Below are 27,122 nucleotides of genomic sequence, written 5' to 3' on the forward strand. Positions count from 1 at the left end.
TGGGAAACTGCACCAGCCTTTGAGGAAGCTGAGTCCAGATGGGAATAACTCAGGAACCTAGTCAAAGACAGTGAAAATTGTGATCTCTGTTCTTGAACTGTACCCAAAACAGTCTAGCATGGGCAGAGCTGAATCATTGTGGCAGCACCTTGCCTGGTCAAAATGACTTGAGTTTACAGAGCTGGGGACAAGAATCATATTGTCACTTGCATATTGCTGTATGCATCCGAAGAAGTGGGCTGTAGTCCACGAAAGCTTATGCTCTAATAAATTTGTTAGTCTCTAAGGTGCCACAAGTACTCCTGTTCTTATTGTCACTTGAGTGATTCTTTTTAACTCATGGCAGTGACATCAGACGGCTCCATTAGGATGAAGAATTCTATTTTGCTAAAGGAAGTTTACCATTTAAAACAAGTACCTCCTTTTTTTCCTCCCTCTGAGTAAGAAAAAGACAGTGCTATGTTTTAATTCTAAGGTGGATAAAGAGCCGTATCTGATCCTGCTAAATCTGAAGTAAATTTGAAATTGTAAAAATAAGTTTCTCCTAGTTTCTTTCAGTAATGTATCTTCTGGTGCTTCCTTCTGATACTGAGGCCTTGTCTACACTACTGCAGTAAGTCGACCTAAGTTACGCTACTCCAGTTACGTGAATAACATAACTGGAATCGACACAGCTTAGGTCAACTTACTGAGGTGTCTACACTGATGGGAGAGCATCTCCCGTTGACTTATCTTACTCTTCTCATTTCAGTGGAGTACCAGAGTCAACCGGAAAGCCAGGGCCATCCCTAGGGGGATGCAGGGTCCGGGAACTCCCCTCCCCCTCACTCTGGCCCAGGCCCTGCCCTGTTCTACCCCTTCCTCCAAGCTCCCGCCCCACCTCTTTCCAGCTTTCGCCCCCTCCCCCAAGAGATGCCGGGATCTGGTGGGGCGGGGCAGGCTGGGGCTGGGTCGCTTGCTGCTGCTGGCACCAGGCCCCCCACTAACACCCTATGCCAGTCTGGACCCCATGTCCTAAAGCACAGGGCCCCCCAAAGCATGGGGCCCGGGGCAATTGTTCCAGTTCATCCTATGGATGGGACGGCTCTGTGGAGAGTGCTCTGCTGTCAATTTAGTAGATTTTCACTAGACCTGCTAAATTGACACCCGCTGCATCAGTTGCAGAAGTGCCAATCTACCGCTAGTGTAGAGATGGCCAGAGAATTGAGTGACCATTTATAACAGCTCTGATTATGAATGCACTTTAAAGTGAAGCATTTTGTAGAAGGAAAACTCAGTGGTAGACATGCGGGGGGGGGGGGGGAATAAAGTGCAAACATATGTCCCTTTCGTTGTTCATTATTGAAGGGCGATAGCCATGAATAAGGACCAAATTGAAATGAACAAAAATATTCACATATTAGAGAAAAATATCTGCAATTTAAAATAATGAAAAGCTACATTCCTTTTTCTTTTTTTCTTTTTTTAATGGCATATGCATGACGTCCATTTTACTCCAATTTTCTATAATGGAAGCAGCTGGGTTCTAAATGGGAAATAGTAATAGATTTTAATGGACAAAATCTGTCCATTGGAACTGACTATTTTCTAACAAGGTGTCGGATCTTGGCACGTTGCCCACTCAAAGACAGTGTGTCTCAGCAAATTATGTGACGAATCACATTGTGAGATGAAGTGTCACATCACATTGCATTCTGGTACATCTGAATGCAAGGAAAATAACAAGAGTGCAAAATACGAGACTGGCCAGGAGCTGGCTCATGCATATATCAGTCCTTTGATCTGCCCAAATTCTTTCTGGACGCTTTGATTATTAATTAATCAATCAGTAGCTCTAATCAAATGTCTACTGGTTTAATAACGAATATGGGAGTGAAGCAATGAAGAGAAAAGACGGGTCTGAGATGAACAACTGTTGTATTTGTTTCAATTGCATCCATCCCAAAGTAGTGTTCAGTTTTATCTGGTTACAACTAAGCATCTGGGATTTTATTGCAATTTCTTTTAATAGTCCAGACTCTCTCTCTCTCTTCTCCTCCCCCTCCCCGTAACCCTGCATCTACTGAGATCCCAGACCATGGTTCATGCATGGCAGTTGTACCATAAGGAGCAGAATGGGCTATCACTTAAATAAATGGATGGGCTAATTTGAATTGATTTGATGGGAGCTTTCCTTTCCCCTTTTGTTTTCTTATGCTGTTCGGTTTGTCTTGTTTCAGAGCCAGACAATCTGTCCCACACTCTCAGTTGTTGATTGGCTAATTAGAATTTTAAAGGTAGTTCACCCTTTGCAGTTTGACATGAATACCCTACAGATTGCTAGGAACAGCAGCTTCTGGGTTTGTTTATTTTTGCCTGGCTTTAAACTAATCAACACATTAGAAGTTCTAACAGATTTAGATTAATCTTTAACTGTAAATTCATTACAAATATAAGTATCCTATTTTATCAGTAGTATGTGTCTGTTGTGGTAGGGCAGTGCCCCATTGTGCGAGGCGCCATGCAAACGTAACAGAAAGACAGCCCCTGCCCTGGAAAGCTTGCAAATGGTGTGCTTGGTTTTGGAAATTTGGAGTTGTCATACTGCCCCAGACCAATGCTCTACTTACTGTAATAATATCTTTTCTTTGAGCTAGATTGTTGTCTTTTGTTGTTCACCACAATAACATGAGAGCATTTTGACACACTTCGGTCCCAAATAACCACATTTACTAAACATCCACAAACACACCAGACCTAGCTACATACACAATGCTACTCTGGTTTCAGGCAACTTCTATGCTACACAACACAGTGAGTGCCACAAGAGGGCTCACAAACCATTTAAAGGAATACTATCCTATTCTGATATGCAATGGTTGTGAACCCCTTGCTTTTATTGGTGAACAGTTACTCATGTGACTAGTAATAGACTGCAGTGGAACTACAAGTGAGAGTAACTACTCACCAAACTAGTCCTCTGACTGTGGTCAGTATTAGATACCATTATAGGATGGTGCACCATATCCTGAACTGGGTCAAAATTTGGAATAGTCTGAGAGAAAGCAATGATAGTCAGCAAACTGGAAAACAGTAGGAAAAAAATCAGTTGTAGTTTAGAGAAAAGAACTAATATTAAAGCACATCTGTAGTCCGCATAATGACCTTCATCTATTTATAAATAAACTCTTGGCAATTCAAGCAGTCTTATGAAAAAGTAACTACTGTAGAATCTTGCTAGTTAGCCCTTGCAAATATCCTATCACTTGTGCACACAAAAAGCCACTGTCTTCCTAATTCTCAGCAAAGATTTAATTGCAGATTCCATAGTGAACATTTTATAAGCAATTAAAACTGAGCTACACTTTTCAGGTAAATGAACAAGGTACACTTTGTGGAGCATTAACCACCGCTTTCAGTGGGTTTGTTCACTTACTCACTAATTCTCTGATTTAAGCACATACTCAAGTCTAATGGAAGTAAATGGGTGTAATAAAGTCTTATCTACATAGTTTTTGTACCAATACAGTGTGGATGCAATTATACCAGTAAAAAAGGCACTTACATTTGTGCAGCTTATTGTGTAAGTAGGATCTGAATGAATTCTTCCCTGACAGCTAGCTGGGAGGGGGGAGAAACTTCCCGAGCATGAACCCACCTACTCTGCTTAGATATCCAGCAGATAGAGAGGGGCTGCTCAAAATAATCAACTTTGGCTGGTGTTGGGTTACAAGTCACTTTGGTGCTGAGTGCAGGGATGGTGGGGTACTGTTGCCAATGTTGTGGGCATTGTTGTGTGGGTGCATGGAGGCAGGGCTGTGCTTGACCTGTCCCAAATGAGGGGATCACCCTCAGCTGGAAGAACCTTGTTAAGCCTGGCCCTCGAATGCCAGAGCCCTCTGAAAGTAAGAGGGGTGGAGTCAGGTGTCCCAGCCAGGAGATGTGTCCCCCACACTGCTCAAAGAAAGAGCTAAACAGGTTTTATTAGGAGCCTCTTTGTTATTTTAAATGCTCAATCAGAGCTGAAATCAGTTGTGGTAAGACTGTGTTTCTGCCCTGCCTGCTAAGAGCTAAAAATCACTGAGAGCTGAAATCACTTGAGATGGGGCAGAGTTTCTTCCCAGCCTACAAAGAGCAGAAAATTATTAAGAGACTGATGTGCAGAGGTCACAGCAGAGGCAGGTGGCAGCAGAAGGTGACTGACAGTCAGCTGGTGAACAAGTGGCTGGTGAGGTAGAGAGGCATGGTGAGAGCAGCGAGCAGACCGCTGGTAGGAGCGGCTGGTGGGAGCAGGCAACTGGCAAGCAGCTGGCGGAGAGGCGCGGTCAGCAGAGCGGCTGGCGGAGAGCGCCAGAGCAGAGCCCTGCAAAGAGAGGCAGCAAGCGAGTGCCCGAGCAGCAGAGTGAGTAAGGTGCCTCTTTACACACACCCTCCACCCAGGTGGGAGGTGAACTCTGCAGCTGCACCTCTGAACTCTGGGTCTGCACTGACCAAGGACAGCGACTGTGAGTGGGGTGCAGAGAAGGGATGGGCACGTAAAAGGGACTTTTGGGTTGCTGGACTTAAGAACCCGAGGGGAAAAGGACACTGCCCAACTTACTTGGGGGTGGATCTTTTGCTCATGGTTTACGTTTGTGAACCCAGTTTTGCGGTGTTTTCCCGAATTAACGCTGAGTTACTTCCCTCCTTTTATTAACAGTTTCTTTTCTACATTCAGAATCTGTGCTTGAGAGTATTGCCTCTCAGAGGCACCCAAGGGTGGTGTGTAACTTTCCCAGTTTACGAGCCGGTTCTGTGTTGTATCGATGGAAAAGAACCCCTAGATATTGAACCCGGCCCTGGTTGCTGCTGGCTCCACCTGGCAGAAGGGTTACATAAGCATTGTTATACTGCACAACTGCACCCCAACTAGGAGGTCAGACTGCTTTAATATCACTATATATAACTATACTGATAGTGGCACCAAAACTAGCTTATGTAAAAATATTGTAGTATTACCTAAGAAATGCTGGCTCAGTGCGAAAGCTTGAGTAAATGGGCCTCGCTCTATTGAAGTCTATTGGCACTGCTTCTCAGTTGAAGTAAAGCCATTCTTTTCTCTCCACTATTAATACTCTGAGGGCTGGAATCACAAAGAAACTTAGGTGTGGGGACTTGTAGGTGCCTGGAAAAATCACTGCAGTTCACAAAGCCTGAGTTATGTCAAGCCTGGTTTCTGGATTTCCCAGGCAGTTTGGCTTTTAAAAAGAACCAAAACACCACTTCGGAATTGGGGAGGAGGCGTTTGTGGATTGCATTTAAGGCTTTGTTTTAATAGGCTCCCCCAGCCTGTGCTCATGCTGGGAATTGGACCAGCCTCTATACCATGCTGCATCCAAAATGTCTGTCATGTCGTCATCACGTTGGGGAGGCGTCACTCCTTCCTCAGCGCTTGCAGGGGAAATGGGAGGGGGCAGGAGGACAAAAAAGAAAAAGCGTGCACAGCTCAGAGGGTGGGAGACAGGCAGTTCAACCAGCATATGCATAGAGCTGAGTGAGTCATTGCCTGATTGTGCACCGCTGCCTACCCTCCCTAGACAGTGAATGGGGAAAGAGACACCTCGGAATGGGATTCCCAAAAGCCAGCACGCTAGGCCGCTCTTCACCTAAGCGACCCAATAGGAGGTGCCTAGCTGAGGGATGTGTCCTGAGATAGGCACCTAAATCTGGGCTTTAAGGAGCATCTTTCCCCCCCCCCCGCCCCGTTTGGGATTCTCAGCTGCAAATCCTCTCTGGGCATTTGGTGCCTATGCCATTTTAGCAAGAAGCCAGGAAGAGGACCTACCTCCTCACTTTTAGCCCAGTGGTTAGGGAACTCACCTGGGATGTGGGAGAAACCTGCTTCAAGTCCCTTCTCCACCTGAGGCAGGGAGAGGATTTGAACTGGGATCTGCTATCTCTTAGGTGAGTGCTCTAAACACTGGGCTAACAGATATGAAGGCGCTCCTCTGCATCCAGCCCACGGCTCGCCTATGGGGGCCCGATCCAGTAGGTGACATCTGAGCACACTTACCATATCAGGTGAATTAGGTGGAGGGACATCTATCTTCCCTGGGTTCGTGGATTCCTTTGGGGCTTAGGTGCCTGGGCTCGTGGCATGGGGCTGCAGTGTACCTGCTCAGAGGAAGAATTCGTTTCTTAGGGAATTTGTATTGCAAAACTGTAGATGTCAAACAAGTTTAGTTGTCTACAGGGTTTGGTGGGAACTGTGCAGCAGGGCTTTAGGCACCTAAATCCCAGAATTAGGCCCCACTGAGATTCACTGAAGTGGCATTTAGGCACTTTAGTCCTTTTGTGAACCTAGCTCTGTGCCTTTATTTCCCTTCTAAAAGAGCTTGTATACACAATGCTCAGCTGCTAACACATCAAACTATCAACAAAGAGTTTTTAAACTCTCATGTTGGTAGCGAGTGAGAGTTACTCTCTTAGGTTTCCATAGTTAGTGTATCCCTAACATGCAGTTCTCAAGAGCTCTGCCATGATTTGCCCTAGGTAGCTTTTTGAGCTGCCATTGACGATTCCTCCCCTTTAAGATTAATAACTACTGCATTCCAGAGATGGCATGTGTTTGTATAATGTAGGCCACACTCTCCGGGTGATCACTGCAAACCAAAGACATTGATACTTGTCTTGCATTAGATTCAGAGTCCTTTTCCTTGACTTCAGTTGGAATCCCACTGAAAGATTCCCATTGACATCAGTAAACTTCAAGGCTCGATCCTGCTCCTATTGACTTCAGCCGCAGGAACAGGCTGCAAATGGGAGATGTTTACCAATACTTTTTATAAGTTTAATATTTCCAAAGTGGTCATATTTGTTAAGCTTCAACCAGTTAAGTTGCCCATAGCCTTTCTGTGCCCCCCTCCCCCCCCCTGCTCCTGGAGTCCATGAACTGCAGGGACATCTGGATATTCTCATTTCCACAAAATGAAAAGAAGATACAGCTCCAAAGAGAGCGGCTTGACATGATTTGCCAAAAGAAACGGGGAGCCTACCTAACCAGAAGTCTGAGGATAAATGGACACCACATGGAGTTTATGAAATGCACAACTGTAAAAGGAATGTGACTGTTAAAAGAATAGACTATGGCAACAATAAGTAAATTTCAGTAACCATTTAACCCATTCCAAGCCCAGGTCTTTCCCATGTGCAGTCTGAGCATCCAGGATGTACAGCAATAATACAGGACTAAATGGAAATTAAGAGGCGATTCCGGCCAACAGATAATATAGGACGATGCATAGTAGTGATACAGAATTATTTTTTTATTTGTATCAAGGCACTTAGGAGCCCTAATTATGCACCAGATCCCCACTGTGCTAGGTCCTGTACAAACACAGAAGAGTCAGTCCCTGTCCCAAGGAGCTTCCAATCTAAGTATTGACAGAAGGGGAAGTAGAAGATATAACAATGAGACAATATTGGTGGTAGGCACTGGTTGCCGCACACCAGCAGCTTAACTGTTGTCAGGCTTTTTATAGGCATCATGGCCAAGTGTTTTGAAGATGGATTATGAGAGAGTTTTGCAGATGTTTACAGGGAGCACCTCCCAAGTGTGAGGTACAGCATGCGAGAAAGCACCAAAACTTGAGTTTTCATAGGAGTCATGTCCAAGTGGAGGGGAGTGTCAACAGCTCAGTAGCGACTGAGAAATGATAGGTAGGGTGAGGATTGACCGTGAAGGGTGTTGAAGATGAACAGGAGTAGTTTGTTTGATGTGATAGAGAAGGGAGAGCCAGCAGAGGGATGAAAAGAGAGGGGTGACATGGTCAAAGTGACAGGCTAGGAAAATGATATTGATAGCAGCATTCTGAATGGATACGAGCGGGACAAGATTGCATTTGTCAAGACAGAGAGAAGGATGTTGCAGTAACTGAGATGCATGATGATGAGACCCTGGACAAGATATTTAGCTATGGGGATGGATAAGAAAGGCCAAATCTTAGGGATGATATGCAGAAAGTATCGGCAAGATTTAGATATAGCCTGGATGCGAAGACTTATAGAGGTCTGAATCAAAGACGACAGGCCTGAGTGACAGACAGGATGTTGGCGTTGTTCACAGTGATTTGAGAAAGAAGGTCTTGTGGGGGAAGACTAGGAGCTCTGTTTTAGCCATGTTCAGAGGGCACTGACAGGTATACCTCCATGAGGAGGTGCCAGAGAGACAAGCCAAGCTTCTAGTCTGGAAACGGGTCTGGAGTCAAGTAGTAAATCTGTGAGTCATCAGCATAAAGTTGGTTGCTGAATTTGTGTTTGGGGATGAGATTACCCAGAGATAAGGTGTAGGAAGAGAAAGGAAGGGGACCAAGGACATAACTATGTGTTGTACATGACTAACAACCAACCCTTTTGAAAGAGAATATGCAGTAAAGCAGTGTGGTTTAAAACCATCAACTTTCTCTGTGTTGAATATTTTATTAAGGGTGATCAAACCACAGGCAAGGCATCTCACAGTTTGATCTACAAGCAAAGGATCTAAATAAGCAATGCTGGTGAAAATGAAAGTTATTTTATTTATTTAGGGCCAAATTCTGAGGTACTGAGTAGTACCTTAATCCATGCAATCAAGGGGACTATTCAAGAAGTAAGGTCCTACTCAATGTGAGTCAGGGTGCAGAATCTGGCTAAGGTCTTCAAGAGTAGCTAGTGATTTTGAACGCCTTAAGTTTTGGGTTCCCACCTTGAGATGCCCTAAAGGGGTCTGATTTTTCATAAAGTGCTGAGCTCCCACCCTAAATATCAAGTCCCTGTTAAGGTGTTTAAAATTGGGCACTCGAAGTGAGGCCTACACAATCACCAGTCACTTTTAAAAATCTTGGCCTCAAGCCCTTAGGAAAATTCACAAAGACACACAGAAATATAGTATTGTGCTGGTAAAGAAAGAGGAAAAGTGTCTTTCTCTCCCCCTTCCTCCCCCCCCCCCCCCCCCGTGTGTTTGTTTGTTTCCTCCCAGTGGATCCCAAAGCAATTTTGCAAACTTAACTGATGGATTAGAAGTAGAGACTTCCATTTTACATATGTGTACATAGTTATATAAAATCATATTGTCTACCACTGAAATGCAGCTTTCTCGGGCATGGAACATGGCAACTACTTATCAGAACACACTCTGGAGAGGAAGTGAATTTTAAAAATAACTTCTAGTTGAAATTGCACAGGGAATTTAAGAATTATCTGAAAGAATTTGTCCCAGGACCCTTCAGTTGGTGAACCCCAGTCTTCTAAAAAGTGCCGTGGGATCCTGAATCCTGGCAAAGTCATTTCCTGGGCTGTTACTGATGATTTTCAATAAATCTTGGAATACAGTGGAAGTTACAGAAGACTGGAAGAAAGCAAATGCTGTGACAATATTTCCAAAGGTTAAATCGGATGACCTGGGTAATTATAGGCCTGTCAGCCTGACATTGATCCCAGGCAAAAATAATGGAACCACTGATACGAGACTTGATTAATAAAAAAATAAAATGAGGGTAATATAATTAATGCCAATCAACATGGGCTTATGGAAAATAGATCCTGTCAAACTAACTTGATATCTGTTTTTGATGAGCTTACAAGTTTGGTTGATAAAGGTAATAGTGTTGATTTAATATATTTAGACTTCTGTAAGACATTTCACTTGGTATCACATGACACTGATTAAAAAATTAACATGGCACACATTAAATGGATTAAAAACTGTCTGACAGGTCTCAAAATGTAATTAGAAATGGGGAATCATCATCGAACAGGTGTGTTTCTAGTAGGGTCCTCCTGGGATCAGTTCCTGCCCCTTTCATATTTTTATCAATGACCCATAAGAAAACTAAATCAGTAGTGATAGTTTGCAGATGACCCAAAGATTGGGGGAGTGGTTAGTAATGAAGAGGACTGGTCTCTCTTACAGAGTGATCTGGATATTGTGGTAAACTGGGCGGAAGCAAACATGCATTTTAATATGGCCAAATTTAAAGTTATACATCTAGGAACAGAGCATGTAGGCCATACTTACAGGATGGGGACTCTCTCCTTGGAAGTAGTGACTCTGAAAAAAGCTTGGGGATCATGGTGGATAATCAGCTGAACATGAGTTTCCAGTGCAACTCTGTGGCCGAAAGGGTAATGCTATCCCTGGATGCATAAATGGAGAATATTGAGTACAAATAGGAAGGTTACATCACCTCTGTATTTGGTGACTGGTGGAATATTGTGTCACTGCTGGAATACTGTATCTAGTTCTGGTGTCAACAATTCAAGAAGTATGTTGATAAATTTTAAGAGGGTTCAGAGAAGAGCCACGAGAATGATTAAAGGATTAGAAAACATGCCCTATAGTGATCGACTCCAGGAGCTCAATCTATTTGGTTCAACAAAGAGAAGGCTAAGGGGAGATTTGGTCACAGTTTATAAGTTTGTATATGGGGAACAAAAATTTGATAATAGGCTCTTCTATCTAGCAAACAAAGATATAATAAGTCCTAATGGCTGTAATTTCAAGCAAGATAAATTCAGACTGGAACTATTAAATTTTTAAATTTTAAACAAGGAGGGTTGGAACAATTTACCAAGGATTGTGGTGGATTCTCCATCACTAGCAATTTTTAAATCAAGATTGGATGTGTATTTAAAGGATGTGCTCTAGTTCAAATGGGAATTAATTTGGGGAAGTTCTATAGCCTGAGTTATGCAGGAGGGGTCAGACTAGATGATCACCATGGTCCCTTTTGGCCTTATAATCTATGAAGAAATCATGTTTCATTTGACAGCTTCTGAAAAATTCTTCCCAGATTTTATCGGACCAGCCCCTCTCATTTACAACTCGGAAGATGACACTGAAGAGGGAGGAACTGAGGATGATTAAAAACCTGCTCTTTGCTATTTGTGCAATAACTGTGGACAATTCCTTTCCAAATTAAATCCGGCTGCTGGCTGGCTGGCAAGCTCCCTGGCAAATACAAACCAGTTCCCTGCATGCCAGAAAGCTTCAGTTGTATATGTGCCACTTCTGATCCATCTGCAGAAAATGCTACATGCCAATTGCTTTATTTAGGTTGGGTTGGGAAGAGGAATGTAGTTTAGTTAATAAGCATGTTGATACTGTGCTCATGTATAGAGGTTTTCTATACATCCAAATGGCTCTGGTTTTATAACTTCATTAGACCGTACTCCAAGAAGACCCCAGGGTAAACTTATGTCCCCAAAATTTAGCTTGGTACATTTTTTATTATTATTTAGACGGGTCCGGTTATTTGGGTATCCTTGTTTAATTGGTGAAGAACATCAGGAGGTGAAGTGACACAATCTTTTATGTTTCTTTCTCCCTAATTGTTACTTCCACAAATTTATGAGATGAGGATTGAATTGTTTCAATAGGAGATGAAGAATCATCTTGCCCATAAGTGACTGAAGCAAGTTTTCAGTGCTTAAAAATATCACAACAAATGAAATTAGGTTAATAATTTTAAAAGGAGTTCTCATTTGTCCATTGTAGGCAAACATTGAGCCAGAGAAACTATACAGATGCGCCAATACCACCATCTGAGATGGAGAAATAGAGACCTTTTGGAACACTGAATCCATGCACAACTAGATGAAATTCAGTGTGGGACTAGAATTAATGCTAAACACTGACAACAAAATAGCTGGATAGGAAAACAAGCTAGTACCTTCCTTCCCTACTCTCTGCTGCTCACACTCCTGGAATAAAGGAGGAGTCTCTGATGGTGTAGGGCAACTAGAATGACATAGGACATTTCTACTACCCACCCTCCTTACCTCACAGCCCTTGGTGCATTGGTGTCACCTAGGGTGACCGTACAGCAAGTGTGAAAAATCGGGATGGGGGTGGGGGGTAATACGAGCCTATATAAGAAAAAGACCATAAAATCGGGACATCTGGTCACCCTAGTGTCACCCGGGGAAGGGGGAAGGAAAAGGGAGGGAAAGAACATGAACATTTTGTTCTTGAGCTGTAATGGACTACCAGAGAAGGAGGATCTTTGGGTTGTTCTAGCGTATACTGGTGGCTGACAATTCCAGCATGTGGTATATTGAAAACTCTGTTGAAATTATAGGCTATTACTTCAAGAGTAAAGGCTTTCCTGGTCCTGCTTGCAGGCTTGGGGGCTCTATAGGGAAGGGTAGCAACCAGAATCAGTCTTCAGAGAGAGAGCCTAGAATAAGATTGGTTTGAGTTGTGCCTCTGTTTTAGGGGGCTGCCTGCTTTAGGGTTCTTGTGTGTTCTGAATTCTAAGAAATAAAGTAACCTTCAGTAAGATAATGGTATGTTCTTATCTAATTTCTCTGTGTATGCCATGAATATAACATGGAATTGGTGGATTAGACAGGGAACGGTCAACCACCAGGTGCAAGGGTGTCCTAAAGCCACTTTTGCTATCCATTGCTGACTTGAGCTCAGCTGAAGCCTAAAATTGGGGATTGGTAGTGCACAGATCGTTCTAGATCATGTTGTATGGTGTTATTTACAGTGAAGGTAGGTCCTGATCAATAGATCGATCTCTCTATTTAAGGTACTTGTATGGCCCCTATTACCACAGTATCAGAGCATCTTACTGTCTTTCATGTATTTATCCTCACAGGCCCATTTGAAGTAGGGAGTACAATTATCCCCATTTTACAGATGGGGAATGGAAGCACAGAGAAAGATTAAGTGACTTCCCCAGGGTCATATAGGAAATGTGTGGCAGAGCAGGGATAACATTGGTTCTGAATAATACTGGCATTTACCTTACTTTTTCAAGTGTTTTCAAGAGGGAGAAATGGCATATAGTATTTCACAGCTTTTGATCTTATTTCAGCATGTGAGCCAACAAAAACATATTTTAACCGGATAATGATAGGCAATGTAGACCACCACTGTAATGCACTAGCTTTTTCTAGCTCTCCAACTAGGTAAACAAGTGAATGAGTCTGACAGTCATACTACAGTGTCTGGTGCACACTAGTCCCCCCATCCCATCACAAAATCATTAGACTCATGTAAGAACTGGCAATTTCTGTTCATGAGAGGCCCAGGAGGGAAATTGTTCATAGTTACTGCTATGCTCCCACCAGACACACAAAGAAGTTAGATAAAAACATAAATACTCTTTCTGTAAGTGTGCAGTGTAACACTACTTTATTTCTTAGAATCCAGAGCCCTAACATAATGATAATGATGATAAATGGAGATATCCCATCTCCTAGAACTGGAAGGGACCTTGAAAGGTCATCAAGTCCAGCCCCCTGCCTTCACTAGCAGGACCAAGTACTGATTTTGTCCCAGATCCCCAAGTGGCCCTTTCAAGGATTGAACTCACAAGCTTGGGTTTAGCAGGCCAATGCTCAAACCACTGAGCTATCCCTCCCCCTACAAGAATCCAAAAACAGAGAGAGAGATTGCAGGCTGCTCCCTCAGCCAGAGAGGCACAACTCACCCCACCTTGCTTTAAGCAGGCTCTTTCTAGACTGACTGTGCCCACACGCTTTGTTACAGAGGCCCCTAATCTGCAAGCAAGACCCTGAAAACCCCTCCTGTTCTTAAAGTGATAGCTTGCAATTCCAACACCATCCTCACTATACCGCATTTACCAGTACAGACTAAAATGAACTGGCAGACTGCTAGGGGACATTTACAACTGGGCACCTGATAGTATTTTGCTCGGCTTAAGCGAGTGCTGCCCATTTTACCCTCGTGAGTACTCTTGTTTGAAAAAAGCAGAAACTCTTGAATGTGTCTTGTCATCCTTGATTGCATCTAAGCATACTGGGCTCTGGCTCTGCCATCCTCTTCAAGTCTGACTAACCCCTCGTGATCTGAGAGAGCTCTTTTGCAAAATCTCTGCTGTTTTTTCAGTGTATCCATGGCTCATCTATTTCCTTTTTATAGCCCTCAATTGCTTTGCCACGGCTGATGCCAGACAACACGGATATTGTCTGACATTGTCAACAGGGAAATTATATCAAGCATTGTACCCTCAGTGCTGATTCTTGCTTAAGAAGGAAACTGAAGACTACAGTAATCAGTCTCACTGCACGCTGCTGAATTAAAATTTTGTGCTTATTGATAATCTTCCTTGACATTAATATGAATAAAATGGCAATAAGCCGATATTTTAGATTCTGTCATTTCACTCTCCATGACTGGTACTGTAACTTTGCATTCTCCCACTACACTCATTCAAATTACACTTACAAATTGCCCCGCTGAATAAAGAGCACTGTGCGGGGATGACAAGTATTGATTTCCAATCTCCTTCCAAAATGACTCTATCATTGCAAGTGAGTCAGGCAATTTGCCTCACTTTACACTTCAGGCTACAGGCCTCAGATCACATTGACAGGTCTGATCCTTCAGGAAATGTTTAATTAGTAAAGAAATGAAGGGAATTACTGTAAATCAGCATTTAGATAGCGGTGCTACAGAATTTGTAAAGCTCCTTCTCTCCTCCCCCCCTTCTCTTGTGTATGAACTGCCTAATTTGTTCTCTTCTCCTTACTGGGAAGTTTCCGAAGGTTGTTTCACATAATTAGAATTGCTGTCTTTTCTCTAGGAAATATCTTGGCATGGTTTAGTTAATGTTTTACTCTGAACTGACAGATCCTCCTGTAACTGAGTCTACATTAAAAGAGAGGGAGCATATCTACAGTCACTAACGCTGACACAAGGGCTCACCTTCTCAGTGAGCAAGAGAGAAAGAGACTTGCACTGACAATGCAATGGGGTTGCTCAGCACTTTTTGCTTCCAGAGCAGTGTTTGAACCTAATTATGACTAACATGCAGTAAAAATACATCTTACTGGAGGGGAATTTTAATACTCCTAACTACCGCACACACCAGGCAAATGTAGTCAGCCACACAGCAAACTCCTGTTGTATCACGGTTCAAAGGAACCTCTGTATTGTCCCTTTGAGACAAAGTCTTGATTGTACCTGTAGGAGTGAGGTAGAATGTACTAGGATGAAGCCAGCTGGAGTGAAAATGGATGGTGTAGCAAGCACTGTCTCAGTCTAAAGTAGAACTAGCTAAGGGGATTTTTTTTTTTCAAATTTCTAAATATTGACAATTTAAATGATGAAATTTCCAACTTTCAGCAAAACATTGGTAGCATTTTTTTTTTATCACAGTCCATGGTCTACTTATGTTAAGTATTTATATGGCCCTGATTACCTTAGTATCCAAGCACCTCACAATTGCCCTGTAAAGTGACAGGCTGAAAGAGCTCAGTTTATTTAGCTGAACAAAAAGAAGGTTAAGGGGTGACTTGATTGCAGTCTGTACTACATGGGGAACAAATATTTAATAATGGGCTCTTCAATCTAGCAGACAAAGGTCTAACATGATCCAGTGGTAGGAAGTTGAAGCTAACAAATTCAGACTGGAAATACAGTGTACATTTTTTAACAATGAGGGTTATTCACCAGTGGAACAACTTCCCAAGGATTGTGGTGCATCCTCCATCACTGACAATTTTAAAATCAAGATTGGATGTTTTGCTAAAAGAGCTGCTCTAGGAATCATTTGGGGGAATTTCTATGGCCTATGTTACACAGAAGATCAGACTAGATGATCACAATGGTACCATCTCACCTTGGAATCTATGAAAGTGCTATTATTCCCTTTTACAGTTGGGGAACTGAAGCTAAGTGACTTGCTTAAGGCCATACAGGAAGTTTGTGGTAGAATAGGGACTTGAACCCAAGTCCTAGACTAATGCCCTAACAACTGGACCATCGTTCCTCTCTTCTGGAGAGAGAAAGCATTATGGGGACACTGATACTAAACTAGAGATGGCCTCTTTGCCCTATTGTCAAATCAAAAACTTAATGGACACAAAATATTACATCACTTGACAAGATTAGAAGTCAAAATTACCTGTTCATCCATGAAACAGATACAGGAAAGACAGTGTCCTGTGCAAACTTACTACAGAAACAATGTCCTGCCCACAGACCTGCTCTGAAGGACCACCATAATGATCCTGTCTTGCGTAGTTGCTTTGACTGTACCCCTAAGACTTTGGTTGTGATATTTGGGTGCAGTCTCCTGCTGGGAAGAGAGAGTCATGCTGCCCGTGGTAGGGATTCCAGAGAGAATTCTATCTCCAGGAGACAGCATTCCTCCCTGACATCCCCAGCCCTGCTGCTATTCGCCTTCATGGGCTGCAGATTACTCCCCCTGCTCCAGTGGCAGGTGTGAAGGGAAGGGCATGGTCCAGCTCTCGCCCGCTGTGGAATGCTATGTACTCCTGGAGGAGCAGGCAGAGAGCGGTCCTTGCGCTCCCTTGAGCACAAAGCACCCGAGTCTCCCATTGCCCTGCACCTTGTTGAGTCACTGATGCCCATGCAAAGGGCTACAGTTCTGACTAGGCAGATTTTACACCTGTTTGGCGCTGGTTTCAATAATGACACAAGGCAAGAGAGAATCAGGCCCCTCCTGTCTTCATGAAGTAGAGGTGGGTGCAAATAAAATAAAAAGCCACCTCCAGGGTCTGAGATGCTATACCCCAGATTTTGAACCCCCCAAAGTTCAGGGTGTTTGGGTCTAGGGGACCTGATTCTTTGGACCATTCTGGGAGCACACCAGCGCCAGCTCCCTAAGGGCTCCTTCTGAGTAGGAGGGAACCCTCGACAGAGCTGGTACACTAACCCCTCTAGTGGCATTCCTGGATGAATGAGAGCAGAGTCAGGGCACCTCTGCACCCAGAACAGCCTCTTCAAGCCATGGGCAGCCGTACAGAAAGTTATGCCAGAGGCTACAATGGTTCCCAGCCGCCCCAGGATCAGAGGACCTGCAAAGATGGCATAAAGAAGCTCAGCTGAACTCCTCTCTTATAAAGACAGATGCTCTTGGACATCCAGGCCCAGATCCTCAAAGGCATTTGGGCACCTAGTTCCTATCAATTTCAATGGGAGCCAGGTGCCTTAATACCTTTGTGGATCTGGGCCCTAGATGCTACAGTGATCCACCCTCACTCAGGGTTCAGATGGGGAAATCACTCCCTGAAGTTCAACAAGCAGCCAGGTTTTGGCCTTGGATCAGCCCCCAATGATAATACTGCATGATGTGGACTGAACTGGTTTGGCAGCAAGAAGCTTGGGGCCAGTGATGGCAAAGAACAAAATGGGATGGGCGGGGGGGGAGGGGGAATCACAAGATAAATAATTAGAAAATGCTAGGCCAGGCAGACTGTGGACAGATCTCAGCTGCCCAGCATTAGCTTGTTAAAAGGCAAACCGGCTGACTGCTCAAGCAGGTGGTTTCACTAGCTGGCTTGGGCTAGGGGGGAAAGTTAGTTGCTCAGAAGAAAGGAGAAGGTTTACATAGAGATGGTTTAATATAGTAGATAACTAAGCACTGGAGAGTGCTGTTTAACAGTGGTAAATGGACTTTTCCTTCCTCCCATGTTAGCTGTGTGTCTGATATAGTTTTCCTTTGAGAGAATTAAGGGAGACACTCTTCCTCTTATGTGCCTGCCAAAAATCATGAAAGTTTTGGGTGCTGTTGGATGAAAACTGCTTTTTTATTTTTTTTAAAGACTCTCTAGGGCTTATTTACCTTAAACCTCCTAAAAATCAGCTTAAGGGAAGCCTTGGAGTTGGATTACGTCTGCTTGTGATCGCTTACAGATCCTTGAGGAAGCTACTTAAGAAAGGCAAGTCTGCTCTCCCACACTCAGGCAAAGGTAAGATCCAGCTATTTAACTACATGAAAACCTTAACTTGGAAACAAAACTGTTGTTCTGTCGGGGGGGAAATGCTTGAGATTTGTTAAAATAGCCTATAAACTGAACTGGCAGCTTAAGTTGTGTGAGAAGTACAGTTAATTTTCTTTTCTGCATTCAGCTGAGGATTCATATTGTTTCTGTCATATGCCTTATTAGGAGAAGTGGTTTATTTTAGTGCATTATGAAATACACTTGAAAATAGCCCTTTGTTTTGGGGTGTAAGAACACTATATGATTAGGTGAATTTTAATTTTTTAAATAAGATTACTTTATATATATGACAGTAGGAGTGGAAAATTCTAAGAGCCTAGTCTAACTCCCATTAAAACTAATGGACAAGACTTCCACTGACTTTGACTGGAGAGTTGTAGCAGGTCCTTGTCTGCCACGTTGAAGTTGTTAGCAAAGGTGTTGCCAGCTGGGATGGTAATTGTGGGTGTAGCTGTCTGTAACTGAGAACAGGACTGAGCTCAACAACTCTTAGGATAGGAGGAGAGACAACGATGAACGGTGTGGTGGATCAAGCTGGTGTCCTATTTAAAAACTCTGTCCCCTGAGTTCTTCTGTCCCTCTGATGATGTGTTCTGGCGCCAAGCATGAGTGGGGGTCTGTGAACCTTTTTTCTAAGACAGACTTTGTTTACTGTTAGATGTGGGATAACGGTGCTTGTTTAGATTATACCACTGATCATGGGCCAGCTGATTTAACTGAGTGTATACACATAGTCTTACTAATATTTATGTTTCTTTATGGTTTCTTCCATCCTCAGTTAATTCATACGTGTGTGAATAAATGTGCGTGCTAATCCCATGCCCTTTGCTGTTTTAAAGGTGCCAGAGAAAATACCTTAATGGAAACTCTAATTCTGCCTGCTATTGATGTTGCCTCATTTTGGATTAATGTTTCGTTTTATTTTTTAGTATTTTAAAAATACAGGGACTATCTTTAAATTGCACTTCAAACAGACAGCGTGTGACTCTGAAGAAAGGTTTTCTTACAATTGTTTGCTTCTGGAACATGGTAGAGGAAGAAACAACACCTACCTTTTTATTAAGTGTTGCTACAAACAATGAACACCATTACTCATTGCCTTGCGAGCAGAAATGACTTTATGCTTTGCTTCAGTTCTAGAACCAAAACCACTTGTTTGCTGTAGTAGTAATAACATTGAGAGCCACTTTTGAAACTCACAGCTGTGCCCTTTATACCATGCGCTACTAAGGCAGTGAAATCACTGCCAAGGAGCCTGCCAACAGACTCAAATGTCAAGGGCCTTATACTAAAAGCTACTTCACTTGTGAGAGTGGCCCCATTGAAACTGAGCTGTGGATCAGGCCCGTTCTGTGAAATGTAATATGGCTCTTGTAAGAGAGAATAACTACGTACACAATAAAACTGGAGTAAAGCAAACCATGTATTTGGGAGCTCAGGAGTTTATCCTTCATGTACACTGCCTAACTCTAATTCTGCCTGTAAGGTGAGCTTTCCCAACAGCTGGGTGTCTGTGCAATTTAAACCGAGATCAATATTAACTATGAAACCAAGTAATGAATGACAGGTGCCAAAGTATGAAATCCAATGGGACTACTTGCACCGGAATGGTTACATGTGAGCTTTTGCATGATTGGAGACAAGATGAAGATGGCAGGCACAGGGCAGCTCTCTGGTCCCGAACTGCTTTAAGGATAAAGGGGCACTGAAAGATCACTAGTATTTGCCATTAACAATTTTAAAAATATCATGTAGATCTAGGGGGGAAGTGTGCTGGGTGGTGTACTAGGATGCCAGCCTCTCAAGCCTGCTTTTCATTGAGCCTTGAAATCAAGATTGGGTGTCTTGCTAAAATATAGTTCAGCCATAAGTTGTTGGGCTAGAATTGCTGGCTATAGCCTACGTTACGCAGGAGTTCAGAGTAAATAATCATAATGATCCCTTCTGACCTTTAAAAAATCTGAACTATTTTTTAAAAAAAAAGCTAAATATTTTGCTACTCACAATTCATTAGAAGAGGAAACAAGCACACACACATGGGGGAAGCTAAGATATAAGTTTCCGCAGGTTCCTTTATTGATGGTGGCGTTAATATTTTCAGAATTTTTCTACTATATGACATTTGTTCTAGCAAAGCTCAACTGTACAGGGAATAAGAGCATAATAAAAATTCTCTGTTCTTAGTATTGTTTTTCAATATATCACCCTTTTGTTATGTACAGTTTGTGATTACAAAGTCAAAGTAGCATTTACAAATATTCTCCTGCTGGAGAACAGAAGGCTTTAGCTACTCATTTCTGGGCACTTTACATGACTCATAACTTTATAATTTTTTAAATAAAGCGTGTCATTGTAAAAGTTGTTATATACTTTCCTATATGGATTATAACACATAATGCATCTCTCTCTTTTCTTCTGCCTTTTCAAAGCTCCCATGATTCAGGTATAACCCCCATCTGTAAAATGGGAAAACTAAAGCACAGGGAAGCTGTTTCTTGGTGAAGACCTTCCTTGTTAGACAGCCCCATGCTCATGTCACTAAACCATTCTGTAGTTGTCATCTCATTGGGATGCATATGAATAGCGACGATAGGTACATTGTAATAATTTTATAAAATTAACAACTTTGAGGTCGACAGAAGGAAACTGCTGCTTTGTTCTGGTTCAAAACCAGAGGCTATTACTGTAACTCTGTCACTGTTACCCTGGTCTTCCCTGACCCACTCCCTCTGCTTGATCATTGCATCTTGCCTGGACTTGGGCACCCAGTCCTGAAATCCATTCTGTTTGGTCTCTAACACCCACATGGAGTCCTGTTGACTCTAATGGGACTCTGCCTGAGCGCACAAGTCTGCTTGTATGGCTAGACAATAAAGTATTCAGGAGAAGGAATGTCTCTCACTCTGCGTCTACACAGCAGCAAGCACAATAGAGCGCTGATCCTGGCTGGGCCCCCTGGGTACCCTATCATAATACATGGGAACATCTTCTCCCTTTGTATGTGAAGATTCCCTCTCCTCTGTGAGCTGAACTTAGAAGAATTTTAGACTGACCAAAAGCTGAGCCAATTTGTATTGCCAACCTCTCCAAGCACGTCCTCGCTTTTCTTTACCCCAATAAGTAACCCCAAACCTCATTTAAAATGGTCATATGTCTTATTTACTGGGAGAATTTCCCAAGTAAGCCTCTCATTACAGCGATTTCAGGGACCTAGTTAATGGTGACACACAGGCTACCCATTGAACTGTCTCCAACTGTCCTTCCACGCAGCTGCGTCTCCTATCTGGGGTTTGTACAACCCTGCCGGAGGACAGGGCAGGGGCGGGGCTGGGGGCAGTACAGCTGCGCCAGAGGAGCTGCTGGTGTGGGGTGCTGGCTTCTGGGAGTGGTGGCCCCACATTCTGTTCCTTTCACCGCTGCGGTTCCTGGGAGAGCCCTGGGATTCAGCGGATACCGATTTCTATCCGCAGATATCTGCATCCACGGGTATAAATTTTTATCTGCGCAGGGCTCTAGTCACAGAACATTTTGGGGGACGGGGCGGGCGGTACCATAGTGGTAAGAGTTAAAATCTATTTGCACCACTGGTTACAAGAATAGCTGGCCAGAGGACAAGAGTTTCACCGCAGCTTTTGATTTTTTTTCAAAACTTTCTGTTCCACATTTCATGAAAACAATTTTTAGAATGTTTCTGTGAAAATGGAATTGTCAAAGATCTGAATGTATGGATGAGCATGCGGCCTCGTGGTTAGGGCACTAGCTTGGGATTCAGGAGGTCAGGTTCCAGGTCCCTTCTCTGCCGGCTTCAGGGTGATCTGAGATTAAAAACTCTGCTCTGATTTAGGCAGAGTAGAGACTCAAACCTGGGCCTCCCACATCCCTGATTACTGCACTGATCACCAGGTTTTAGAGTGCGAGCTCACAGTGCTCTCTCAACGAGAACAGCATCTTCTGAGGAAAACTTCTTTGAAACAGTCACGTCTCCACAAAATGTTTTGACTTTATCAAAATAGGCTGTTTCCTCTGTCTCGTTTCCATGAAAGTGTTCCAAGCAGCTCTAGTTGCGGGTAGATTTTTTTTTTTTTTCCCAAGAGCACCCAAGTCCCATTTTCGAAAGTGATTGTGAGCTCCTAGGAGCCTTAACCCCTGTGACTTCCAGCGACACACTGAGGCTAAGGCTCATAAGTCACGTACACACTTGGAAGTTTTACCATAGAACTTTAACAGGTTTTCAAAATTGGCTCACCTGAACAAGTGTAAAAAACTATCTAGACAACTCCCTCAAGGCAGACAGTCCAAGGTAGACCAACATATCAGACTTTCTTTTCTCTTCCATGCAGCACTGTGTGGTACATCTGATGATGGCCCCTCATCTAGGGCTTTGGGGCGATAGGGCAGCCTTGGATCAGCTAACAATACTGGTTCCTCCTTAGACTCTACTGAGGTGGGTTTTTTTTTAAAGGCTGCTATGGGATAGGAAAAAGTCAGGACGGGCCCTTCTTCCTGAAAGGTAGCCCTTTCCCTTCTGGCTGGGCCAGACTAAGCATTGGGTGAAGCCTGAAGCCAACTTTAACTTGTGCTAAGCCTCAGAGAGAGATCCCCCTTCTCCCCTTTATTCTTAGAGGATGCAGATGGTGTATCCCCCAGCTAAGCTGGTCACTTTGCACTTTCCTTCCCCCTTCTTGGTCAGTTTCAGCTATTTTCCCAAGAGCATGAACTTTCTCTCTCATGATCCTGTCAGGTTCTCCTTCAAGCCATCATACACCCCTTTGGTTACATAACCAACAGAGGAGGCGAAAACACTGCCTTGGGAACTCTCTCCCCAGTGGCTATACCAAGAGCCCTAATCCTGTGAACAGTTTATCACTTTGTCTCTCCTCTTCCCAAATCCCCACCTGCCTTAGGTAACCTATGCATGTGGGCTTTTTCCTCCTTTCTTGGGAAATGCTTCATATCTTATCAACTCTGCTTAGGGCTGCATGAGCTAAAGCATTTATTTAAGCTGTAGTTTGTTGTTTGGTGGTGGTGGTTTTTTTTATCCTCCCTTAACAATAATTCTGTTGACACTGGAAAATACTGGATGTCTACATATTGCATATATAGACTGTGCTGCCTGCCTTGAGACTAGATTCACCACCTGCTCTCAAGCGCCATGTTCATACTCCTGCAGACGTTAGATAAACATGTTGAGGGAGCAGCAGACTGTTTTCAGTCATGACATATCTGAGCTGTGTTTAAAGTCAAAAGCTGCTATTTACCACTTGTAAAGAGAGAGGACTCATCATCAAGGGCAATAAACTAGATCCATAGCAGGTTAATGGTTTAAAGGGATAGAAATTGTTTGTCAGTCCTGTCACTTGCTCTTGAAATTGGAGAAGGCAGGGGGAATAGTAGCTCAGTGGTTTGAGCATTGGCCTGCTAAACCCAAGGTTGTGAGTTCAGTCCTTGAGAGGGCCACTTAGGGGTCTGGGGCAAAAATCCATCTAGGGATTGGTCCTGCTTTGAGCAGGGGGTTGGACTAGATGACCTTCTGAGGTCCCCTTCCAACCCTGATATTCTATGATTCTAAGGCTCCAAAAAGGAGAGTAGAGTTTCCTGGGGAACTAATACTTTCTGGTTACTGTGAGATGGTGTAAAACACAAGTATTAGGTCATGAGTTAAAGTGGAATGAGTATGTCACTTCCGATGTGCCACATCAGAACAGAATGCAGTGATTGGAGCCACACCTGAGTGCACCTTTCTCCCCATGATATGCTGTCGTAGATGTGGAAACACTGAAGATGGATATAACGGGAATAGGGGAGGAGTAGGCAGGGTGTTCTCCATAAAGGTTCCAGAATTCAGGAGTGAGTAAATCCAAATTTCAGCAGTGACTTGGATGCTTAAGAGCTTAAAGCTCTTTGACAATCAATGGGACTTAGGCTCTTAAATGCTTGAGTCATTTTTTAATAGAAGTCCAAAGTCACTTAAATCCTTTTGAAAATGTTATCCTTTCAGCCTTTAATATTCCACCTGTCCTGAGGTTTTTTTCCTTCTTACATAGTGAGTAATCTTGACCCTTTATAGGGGAAAGACTTGTTTCCTGCAGTGCAAGTTGGAAGTTGAAGGCTCCAGGACTCTTCCTCCATTGCACGCAGGGGTAGCATTGTCCTGTTATTCCTGCTCATTGGACCTGAGTCTATAGAGAGTGTCAAATAGGTTAGACTGCTGCCCCACCCCCACAGCATTTTCTGCTTCCTCTCTTTTATACTAATTTCCACATTCTGGCTCTGTCCCATATTTGTGGCTTGGGAGGGTTGATTGATAAGACTTACAGGAAGCTCTTTCTCTAGCACAAATCTGCCTCGTTCTTTCTGATGATTTTTTCCAGTGTTTTTTCACACTGTCAATTCTAATTCTACTTGTGTTTTCTCTCTGACCCTTGGAATTCAATTGTACTAAATTTTCCATGCCTTGAACATACATGCATGTTCCTTCAGTCTGCTTAATGGCCCTAGAAAGAAGCGTTCTGACTCATTGGAAATGAAATCTGAGCATGCACTAAACGCAATCTACTCTGTCAGGATTGGATGTTGGTAACAGATGGCTACATTTGGGAAGCATGTGAAGTTATGATACTGGAAATGGGTCTCTTGGAAGTGACAAATGGCCTTCAAAATGCAGCATTATGGCCATTTGTGAGATGCTGTTCTCGAACTGCTAAGTGTGTCTCGTTGAGATGGGAGTAAAGATCCCAAAGGAAGTGAAGCTTCATCAGCCAACCCAAACCCAATATGGGCTCTGGAAATGAGGTATTGAAAGAATTTGAGAAGTCCCATATTTCTAGCTGTGGTGATAAGAAACAGTTCATTGGAGAGGGGACAGGACTTAAATACCTAAGCCAAAGCATCACACTCTTTGTGTTTACATAGCACATTTCATCCAATCTCTCCAAGCACTTTACAGTCATAGCCTTACAATAACTCTGAAGTAGGCAACACGGTAGAACCTCAGGTATCTGAAGCCAGGTTCAATCTAGACTCAAAGATCATGTGTTCCTGCTTTTCCCCCCCGCCCCTCCCTTCCCACTATCTCCAGAACTTTCTGCAGAGTTCGCTTGGGGGGGGATGTTCACACCCATGTAAAAAAATTCTTAAATATCTAGCTATATCTCCTGTCTTTCTTCTTCAACAAACTGGCCTACTCAAGCCCCTGCTGTGCCTTATTCACGAAATTCCTTTGTCTGAAAATCTCCAGTGGGGATGAGGGAAAAGGGACATGAAACTTTTGGTAACTAAGTTCTTCTATCCCTTTTAGAGACCAGAGGCTGATTGACTTGCCCCGTGCCACCTAGGAAGTCAGTGGGGGAACTGAGCCTAGAATCCAGGTATCCTGACTTGGGGCGGGGGGGCCTGGCTGTAACCATTGTACATCCCCACCCTCCGAACTGTGTTTCTTCTCTTCTCCTCCCGTCCTACTTTCACATGGCTATTTCAAACGTGGTGGGAGCAGTGAACCTTGTCACTTTTGGGACCAGTGCCCATTCTGGCCAGGTTACTTCCATCTGAGAAGTCAGACGGCTGCATTCATTGTGGTGCCATGTACCAAAGCAGAGTATTAGTGAGTGAGAGCGGGTGGTGATGACTGCTGGTTTAGATTGAAGATAGTCTGAATGCTTTGGCCCATCTAGCCTTGAACTTGTGAGTGCTCCTCTGGTAAGTGGTACCGGTGCTTTTCTAAGCTCCTTCTGGTTTGTCTTTAAGAGCTTGACTCTTGTCACTATCTCCAGAAATCCTTCTGCTTCTGCCTTTAGAGGTTTTACTCTTGACTATTAGATCTTTACAATGGTCCTTTCTGCTGACTAACTCTCTATTTAGCTCAGTGGTTTTAGTATTGGCCTGCTAAACGCAGGGTTGTGAGTTCAATCCTTGAGGGGGCCTTTTAAGGATCTGGGGGGGAAATCTGCCTGGGGATTGGTCCTGCTTTGAGCAGGGGGTAGGACTAGATGACCTCCTGAGGTCCCTTCCAACCCTGATATTCTATGATCCTATAATAGCTTCCCTCCTTGATTCAGGAATACATTATTAGCATATTAGCTAGCTGCTTCACCTTCGTCATCTAGTCTGTTCTCTTCATTTTACTTGTATCCATTTGACTTTTGGCATCTGTAGCAGGGCTTGCCCAGCAACATCAGGTGTGTCTGCTGCCTCAGTTTCCCTGTCTCAGTCAAAACGCCACACAACTTTCAGATCAACTCTCCCCTTTCTGGGGCTGCGCTTTTTTTTTTTTTTTTTTTTTAAAGCATATGTTAGGTCACAGTGCAGGATGCTCAGAGGTCATCATTTACGGTTGTGGTCAAGTCCTTGAGCCTTGTCCCTGGGCTCATATATTCTTCCACCCTGGGTACGGGGTTTCACCACAGCTCTCCTTATGGGCTCTAACAGTCTTGTTCCCCAGACCCACTGGAGAACTTTGGAGTCTCTCCTTCCAGTAGGCTCTTCTAACTCTAAATTAAACTACAGACTTGTTTGATCTCCTATAGTCCTGTCACCGAATTGGTTAAATCAAGTGAGGCTGAGCCTAATTCCCTTAATGAGCCAGCTCCTTATTATTTTGTCCAGAGTAGCAAATGTCAGCATCTGCTCAAGAGCTCCACTCTATTGCCCTCCACTGGAGTACAGTTTCCTGCTCTTAATTCACATGTAACTAGTGTTGTGAAAGGACTAGGTGAAGCTTGCTGTTTGAATAAGCTGACCGTTCCTACTCTTGATTTGACGGTTTGAAAACACTAGACTCTTCCCTAATGTCACAGAGTTCAGGAAGGGTAGTCACATTGCCTCATAGGGACACGGTTATGCTACACTGTGCCTTTGTGACATGCCCCATGCCCTCCAGAATTAAAGCCGTGATTGTCTGTATTAGTCCTCCTCCTCCTCCCCCAAGAGAGAAGAAATAATCTTCCCCTGCAGAGGGAAAAGTGTAATGCCCTGTGTCCAATTTTCTTTTCATTGCTGTTTTTATTGTGGAAACGGAGTGCTGACTGATTCTAAAATGAAAATAGGGAAAGCTAATTTTTGTAGTTCTTGCTAATAAAATTCTTAATGTGCTTCTCTCCCATTATCATAAAGATTGTTATAGTGTATTTTATTTCTGGTATCTTATTTTCCCCACATCACACTAGCATTCCTTATCTTCAAAATTACTTCTTTAGATTTCCTCCATTTTCTCACTTCTCTGGCCCTGTTGTTATTGGTGTCCTTTTGATACTATTGATATTTTCATAAGCAATAAATATAGCTCAGGAAGAAAGGTAGGTTTGTTTGTTTGTTTAAAAGAAGACAATGCAGCAAAACTGGGTGTATTGTATCTAAAACATCTTGTGTGCACAATTAACCAACAATCTGCTAGATAAACTTATGTTCAC

The 27,122-nt window shown here is 43.3% G+C and overlaps 1 long non-coding RNA gene across 2 annotated transcripts in view; it reads left to right on the forward strand.

Annotated features, from left to right (window-relative positions):
- Positions 1–17,201: 17,201 nt before the first annotated feature.
- The window catches only part of LOC112058687 (uncharacterized), a 130,418-nt gene continuing 120,497 nt past the window's right edge, over positions 17,202–27,122 (forward strand). For both annotated transcript variants that reach the window (XR_010593813.1, XR_010593811.1), the window contains exon 1: positions 17,202–17,685. This is a non-coding gene — a long non-coding RNA (uncharacterized LOC112058687). The remainder of the gene's footprint in view (positions 17,686–27,122) is intronic.

Source organism: Chrysemys picta, chromosome 19, assembly GCF_011386835.1.
Source record: "Chrysemys picta bellii isolate R12L10 chromosome 19, ASM1138683v2, whole genome shotgun sequence".
Lineage (NCBI taxonomy): Eukaryota > Metazoa > Chordata > Testudines > Emydidae > Chrysemys > Chrysemys picta.